This window comes from Arachis ipaensis, chromosome B02 (assembly GCF_000816755.2).
Source record: "Arachis ipaensis cultivar K30076 chromosome B02, Araip1.1, whole genome shotgun sequence".
Taxonomy (NCBI): Eukaryota; Viridiplantae; Streptophyta; class Magnoliopsida; order Fabales; family Fabaceae; genus Arachis; species Arachis ipaensis.
This window is the reverse complement of record NC_029786.2, coordinates 107671579-107678696: the sequence shown is the minus strand read 5'-3', so window position 1 is coordinate 107678696 and position 7118 is coordinate 107671579.

Sequence of the window (7118 nt, the reverse complement as noted above, 5' to 3'; positions counted from 1 at the left end):
TAATTAAAATTTAAATAATTAATTAGGTAAATTTGTCAACTAAAAATCCTAGAAGATTATCTTATGGTAAACTTACATGTTAGATAAAATTTATAGAACTAATTAGTTTATTAAAAAAAATAAAAATATTATTTATATACTAAAATTAGTTATCAAAACTAACCACCATATATTTATGTATAAATATATGTCTTATTTAATTCATTTTTACTATTTATTTTGTATATCAATATATATTTAATACTAGTAACTAATTTTAGTGATAAATTTTCATATATATCTGTCGTAATTAAAAAAAATAAATAATAATATCATCATAAAATAAATTTTATCATTTAAGAATACAAAACAAAATTACATTTGTGTATATGCATGCTTCTTCATGGTGGAGGACAAAGAAAGACTTGTTGAATGTCAAAATCATAATCCATGCCCTCTAAGTTCTCCTTAAGGGTGTAGACATGCCTGTTCAGAACATGAACAGATAAGAATCTTCGTTGCTTATTCTCGGATTGAACATAATAATTAGCAGTGACGTCGAACTCATCTCTTAAAGTAAGAGTAAAGATTGAAATGCAAAGGACAATGCTTTCGATTTTTCTGGTTCGATCTTGAAGTGCAAAGCCAAAGAGTATGACACATGTTTTGCCTTCGCCAAGATCAACAAAGACAGTTTTTTTTAGGCTCCTAAAGTAGGGTTTGAGTGTCTTAAATAAAAGCCTGCTAGGAATTTCTTGATAGACACAGATTCCATTTTGGTTCATCAACATAGCATATATCCTTGTTATCCCGAGGAATCGTGATGGATAATTATCAATTCCGTAATCTACGCATCTTATCCCTCTTTTCATCTGTACCTGTCAGTATGAAAGCATCACACTATAGTTTGGGTAGTTTTCCAAACCTGTAAGTGCATAACAATAATCAAATTTGTTAGAAGTGGCAAAATAGATTGAATTTGTTGTACTGACTTGTCAAATCCGCCAAAATACAGTTTGGACTAGATCCGTAAAATTAGTACAAATTCGTCGAGTCTACACCGTTAAACTCGTAGGTTTTGGTGCCAATTAGTAATAACTCAAATGGCATAGTCTCTTCATACTCAATTAAGAGGTTGTGGGTTCGAGTCTCCTATCTTTGGTAAAAAAAAAAAAACTCGCAGGTTTTGGTAGAACAAAATTCTTTTACATAAAAAAATGATTAATGTTATAAACATATATATGATAAAAGGTGAAAATTCAGTTGCAGTCAACAACACGTAAAGTTGAAATTAACAACTAAATTTAAAAAAAAAAAAAACACAATTATATAATTATATCAAGCATTACCTGTAACGGTCGACACTACTAGACGGGGCAGCAATGGCAGTGTATCTTCATCGTTTGAACATAAATGAAAAGATATCAAGCAGTCAAATTCTTCCATTGTCCATTGGCGAGTTTGTAGGTCGAAACAACACAAAACATGATCTAACTTATCATCTTGGACCTTGGAAGGAAGAAATAGCCTCTTGTCGGAATAGAACCATTGTGACCTTTGAATATCATAAATATTGTAAATACCCAAGGGAGCTCGAGTCCAAAAGAGAGGCATCCGATAAGCATTATAAACACGCAAGGAATCTTGAGTCTCCAGGAGAGTATTAAGCGGCAAGCGTTCCCACTCACCGCCACAACCCCGGAGAACCCAAAAACACCATTCTTCGTCGTTGAATGTAAGAAAGTAAGCTTCCCCGGAAACGCAAGCAATATGGGAATTATAAAAGTCAAGGTATGCCGGCACCTTCGAAATTGACTCGCACGGATTTAACTCTGCCTTTTTATTCCCGTCGTCGACGGCGGCGGCAGCAACATAGCGTTGAAATTCGTAGATTTGGTAGCAAGGTTGGTTGTCGTCGTCGGAGCCTCCAACTAGAAAAATCTTAGAATCCAAAGAGAATAATTGCATGTCCCAAACTGGAAGATCTATTGTGAAATCGAAGGACGAAGGTGGTGGTAGTGGAGGAGGCGGCGGTCTGCTCCATTCCCAATACTCCTCCGAGTAGTAGTTATATTCCACGACCTCGACCTCGACCTCTTCCTCTATGGGTACCAATTTGCTCAGGTCAATGCCATGAATCTTTCCACTCAGCCTCAAACAAAGATAACGTTCCACCATTTTTTTTAACCGAACACAACCAAACCCTAAATATGTGTAGAAAGGTGAATGAATTTATAGGTAAGAGTAAGACTATTAATAGTATTTGAATAGATTACGAGTTACATGCGCAAAAAATATGGCACAAATGATATGTTAGACTTGGTGATCAAGTTACATTATGCTTGCTGTCCAAGTTTGCCTAAAATTCATAATTACTTGGGATCCCAATTTGTTTAAATCTAAAACTATTTAAAGTGTAAATCTAAAACTACTTAGAGTCCACCCTTATCTCTTCCGATGGCATGGCCATCTTCCTCACCGTGTTTCACCCTCAACCGCTCGCCCCCGCTTTCTCCTTCTCTCATTCTCTTTGAGTACGGAGTACGTACTCTTTACTTAGAGTCCAAATTTGCTTAAAATTCAAAACTACTTAAAATACAAATTTACTTGAAGTCCAAAGTTATATCAATTAGTTTAATATTTTTTTAATGTAAATAAGATAAGTTTTAATAAACTATGAGAATGTTCATGCATTCTACAAATTTTAACACATATTTTTACAATTTTTAAATTTTTTTTATACTTAATTCTTTCTTACTTCTAACTTTCTATAATTATTAATTTTTACACTTCTATCAGGCATGATCCATAAATCTAAGAGCAATTCACAAAAGAAAAAAATCGTATCTACTTCTCTAATTGAAATCAAATCATTGATACAAATCTGGTTGAAGTGTTGAGGTTGAAAATCTAAAATCCAGGCAAAACATATAAAATTATAAACAAGTTGTAAACCTTTATTTTCTTCAAGAAAAAATCTTGGAGCCAAAATATTGCACAATCAACATTCAGAGAAAAAAAAATAACATTCAACACAAGGAAAAAAATATCTGAAACTCTTAAAAACAAAAACATCCGAAATTCAATTAGAAACAATATTCGAAATTTAAACTCAACAAATACTCATTTTTAATGAACTTTAAAATGGGTTTGTTTAGCAATTTATTGTAGTGTTAATTTCTTAACATTGCTCAGGTTGAAAACTATTGTTACTTTCTAGCCAAACATAGGAAGAAAAAATAATGTTAAAAATGTTATTTAAAATAAAATAAAATAGCATTGCCCTCCAAACTTGGTCATCCAAATAAATCGTATGTAAAGCTTTTACTTTGCAATTTCAAGGCTAAGGGATTCAGATCCAGGGCTTTGATGAACTAAACAGTGCAATCATGCTTTTTTGACAATCTAAGAAGACAACTAAATGTAGTATATGTAAAACCAAGGAGGAATAATTTTGATTAAAGCTTAATATTTTGATTAAGATTGTATTATGATGGAAAAAAAAATATCATAGGTAAGAAACTACTTAAGCCAAAACATCTGTATCACGAATAATCTTCATTGAAGGAAGAACAATTGCAGCTACTGGTTTATGTGCATATCCAACACCTTCATCTATGATCACTCTTAAGCCTTCTACATGGAGTTTTCCATGGTGACTAAAAATTGAATTCTAGTTTTTTTTATATCAAATTAATCTACCAGAAAATGCACCCTAACTCTTTCTAATGGCTATCGTTTCTCCTCCATTCCTTATTCGTCATCGTTCACTCCCAATCCTCCACCCAAAAGAAGCCCAAAATCACTGCTTCAATATAGATTTCAATCTTTAAGTTTGGTGTCTTCTTGAGTCATTTTCTTTATAATTTTTGAAAATTGTGTCTTTGGTTTTCAAAATTTTTAAATTTGGTGTCCTTTGCATGTTCTTGTTTTCTTTGAATTCTTTGAGTTTTGTTCTTAGTGTTCTTCTTGATCTTCAAAGTGTTCTTTTTTTTTATCTTAAAATTTTTAAATTTGGTGTCTTTGGTATGTTTTTCTCTTTTTTTATTAAATTCAAAAAATCAAAATAAATATTTTTTTTATCTTTGCATTAAATTTCGAAATTCTTACTTTTTAAATTCAAAATTTTTAAATTTGGTATTTTCTTGTTAGTCAAATCAAAATTTAAATTTTAAAATCATATATTTTTTAAAATCTTTATCTTATCTCGTTTCAATTTTAAAATTCAAAATTTTAAAATTTAATTTTCAAAATCTAATCTTATCTTATTTCAATTTCAAATTTCAAAATCAAATCTTTTTCAAAAAATCAAAATTTCCAGAGGTACGTTAGTTAGTTCAATTTTGGAATTGAAATTCTCAGCCATCTAACTCCAAACCGATAAATTCATTAGTTCGTTCATTGTTTCTGATTTGTGGAAATTGTTTTGAATTTGCGATGCAGGGGAGATGCTGAAGGACAACAACAAAATCCCGAAGAGGATAAATCGCTCTTGCGTCATTGGAATGTAAGTAATCCTCTCTCATCTTTCCATTTCTTGAACGACGGTGTAAATTTCTGTTTCTGTTCTGTTTAATTTAATTAATAGCCTTTCTTGATTATGTTTTGTTTGGTGACAGAGAAAACCAGAGTCATGAGAGTTCAGTGAAAATAATAATTAGATATTAGTACATTCCCGCAACAGACTAACAGCAAATTAGCACGTTAGATCTTAGGGGGAAAGAATAAAAGAAAAAAAAAAAGACGTAATAGAAACAATACTGGTACAAGAACTAGAGCGAGATATCCTTGTCCAAGATACTCTAAAGTAGAGGGATGCTGTCCATGCCTCTTTCCAAAGAAGGTAGCATGCCTATTAAAGGATTGGGCAATGAGAATATCTTGCAAACCACGTTGCAGAACCCAATCCTCTCAAACCAGAGTCAAATTATTTAATTACAAAATAGTCCTATTTTAGTTAAGATATTAATTCTCATTAGGTTAAATCAACTCAAGTTAAAAGTAAACATTTAATTAAAATGTGCCACGTTTATAGAGAATAATTTACCTATTATTTAAGAAAGAGTTGGATAGAATTCACTAAAAAAAATAATAATATTATTATAAAATAAATTTTATCATTTAAAAATTCAAAACAAAATTATATTTGTGCATGCATGGTTCTTCATGGTGGAGGACAAACAAAGACTTGTTGAATGTCAACATCATAATCCATGGCCTCCAAGTTCTCTTCAATGGTGTAGACATGACTGCTCAAAACACTAACAGATAAGAATCTTTCCTCCTCAACCCAGGAATCAACATGATTAGCAGTAGTGATGTCGAACTCATCCTTTAAGGTAAGAGTAAAGATAGAAATGCAAAGGACGATGTTTTTGATTTTCTTGGTTCCATCTTGAATTGCAAAGCCAAAGAGCATGGCACATGTTTTGCCTTCGCCAAGATCAACAAAGAAAATTTCTTTTACACTCGTAAAATAGGGTTTGATTCCCTTAAATAAAAAACAACTATTGATTCTTTGATAGACAAGGATTCCATTTTGATTTACCAACATAGCATATATCTTTGTTATTGCGAGTATTCGTGATGGATAATTTTCAATGAAATGTTCTCCTCTTTTCAATTCTGAGAATGAGTATGAAAGCATCACACTGTAGTTAGTGAAGTCTTCAAGACCTATAAATGCATAACAATAATCAAATTTGTTAGAAATAGCAAAATAGATTGAATCTGTTCGAAAATATTTGGTAAATTGGTAATAAAAGAAAAATTAACTAAAATTAGCCCGAATTTATTTTTTTTAGCATTCATTAATTATTGTAATAATTAATAAATATTAAATAAAATAAATTTTGATTTTTTATTATTTCTCTAACATTACCAAAATTTGTTGTACCTGGCTTGTCAAATTTACCAAAAAGACGAATTGGACTAGATTCTTAAAATTAGAAAAAAATTCCTCAAATCTACATCGTCAAATTCATAGATATTAGTATTACTAGGACGTTACTCTTAGTATTTTTAGAGTAGTATTAAAAGGTCCACGGGTTTTGTAATTTGTAACCATTAATTAGTTATTATTAATATTTTTAATAGTGTAAAATTATATTTAATAATGTAAAATTACTCACTAACTAAATTATAATAAAAGTGCTGGTTTTTTAAACTTTTTCTAATAGAGTATTACCTATAACATTGGATACTAATAGACGGGGTAGAAACGGCCGCAGTTCATCTTCATCGTATAAACATAAACGGAAAGATGTGAAGCGGTCAAGTTCTTCCATTGTCCATTGCCGAGTTTGTGGGTCGAAACAACACAAAACATGTTCGGACTTATTATATTGAACCGAGGAAGGAAGAAATAGCTTCTTGTCGGAATAGAACCATTGTGACTTTTGAATCTGATAAGGATGGTAAACACTCAAGGAATCTTGAGTCTCCAGGAGAGTATTAAGCGGCAAGCGTTCCCACTCGCCGCCGCAACCCCGGAGAACCCAAAAACACCATTCTTCGTCGTTGAATGTAAGAAAGTAAGCTTCGCCGGAAATGCAAGCAATATGGGAATTATAAAAGTCAATGGATGCCGGCACCTTCGAAATTGACTCGCACGGATTTAACTCTGCCGTTTTATTCCCGTCGTCGTCGTCATCGCCGGCAGCTAAGTGGCATTGAAATTCGTAGATTTGATAGCATGGTTGGTTGTCGTCGTCGATGCCTCCAACTAGAAAAATCTTAGAATCCATAGAGAACATGTGCATGTCCCAAGCTGAAAGATCTATTGTGAAATCGAAGGAAGAAGGTGGTGGTAGTGGCGGAGGCGGCGGTCTACACACTTCCCAATACTCCTCCTCCTCCGAGGAGTAGAGATCTTCCACGACGATACCAATTTGCTCAGGTCAATGCCATGAATCTTTCCACTCAGCATCAAGCAAAGATAACGTTCCACCATTTTTTGTTAACCTAATACAACCAAACCCTAAATATGTGTAGAAAGCCAGGAAGGTGAATGAATTTATAGGTAAGAGTAAGACAATAGTATTTGAATATATTATAGGGGTTGTTTGGGTGACTTTTTAAAAATAATTTTTTTGAGTTATTTTTTATTGAAATATCTTATAAAAAATTAAAAATAATTT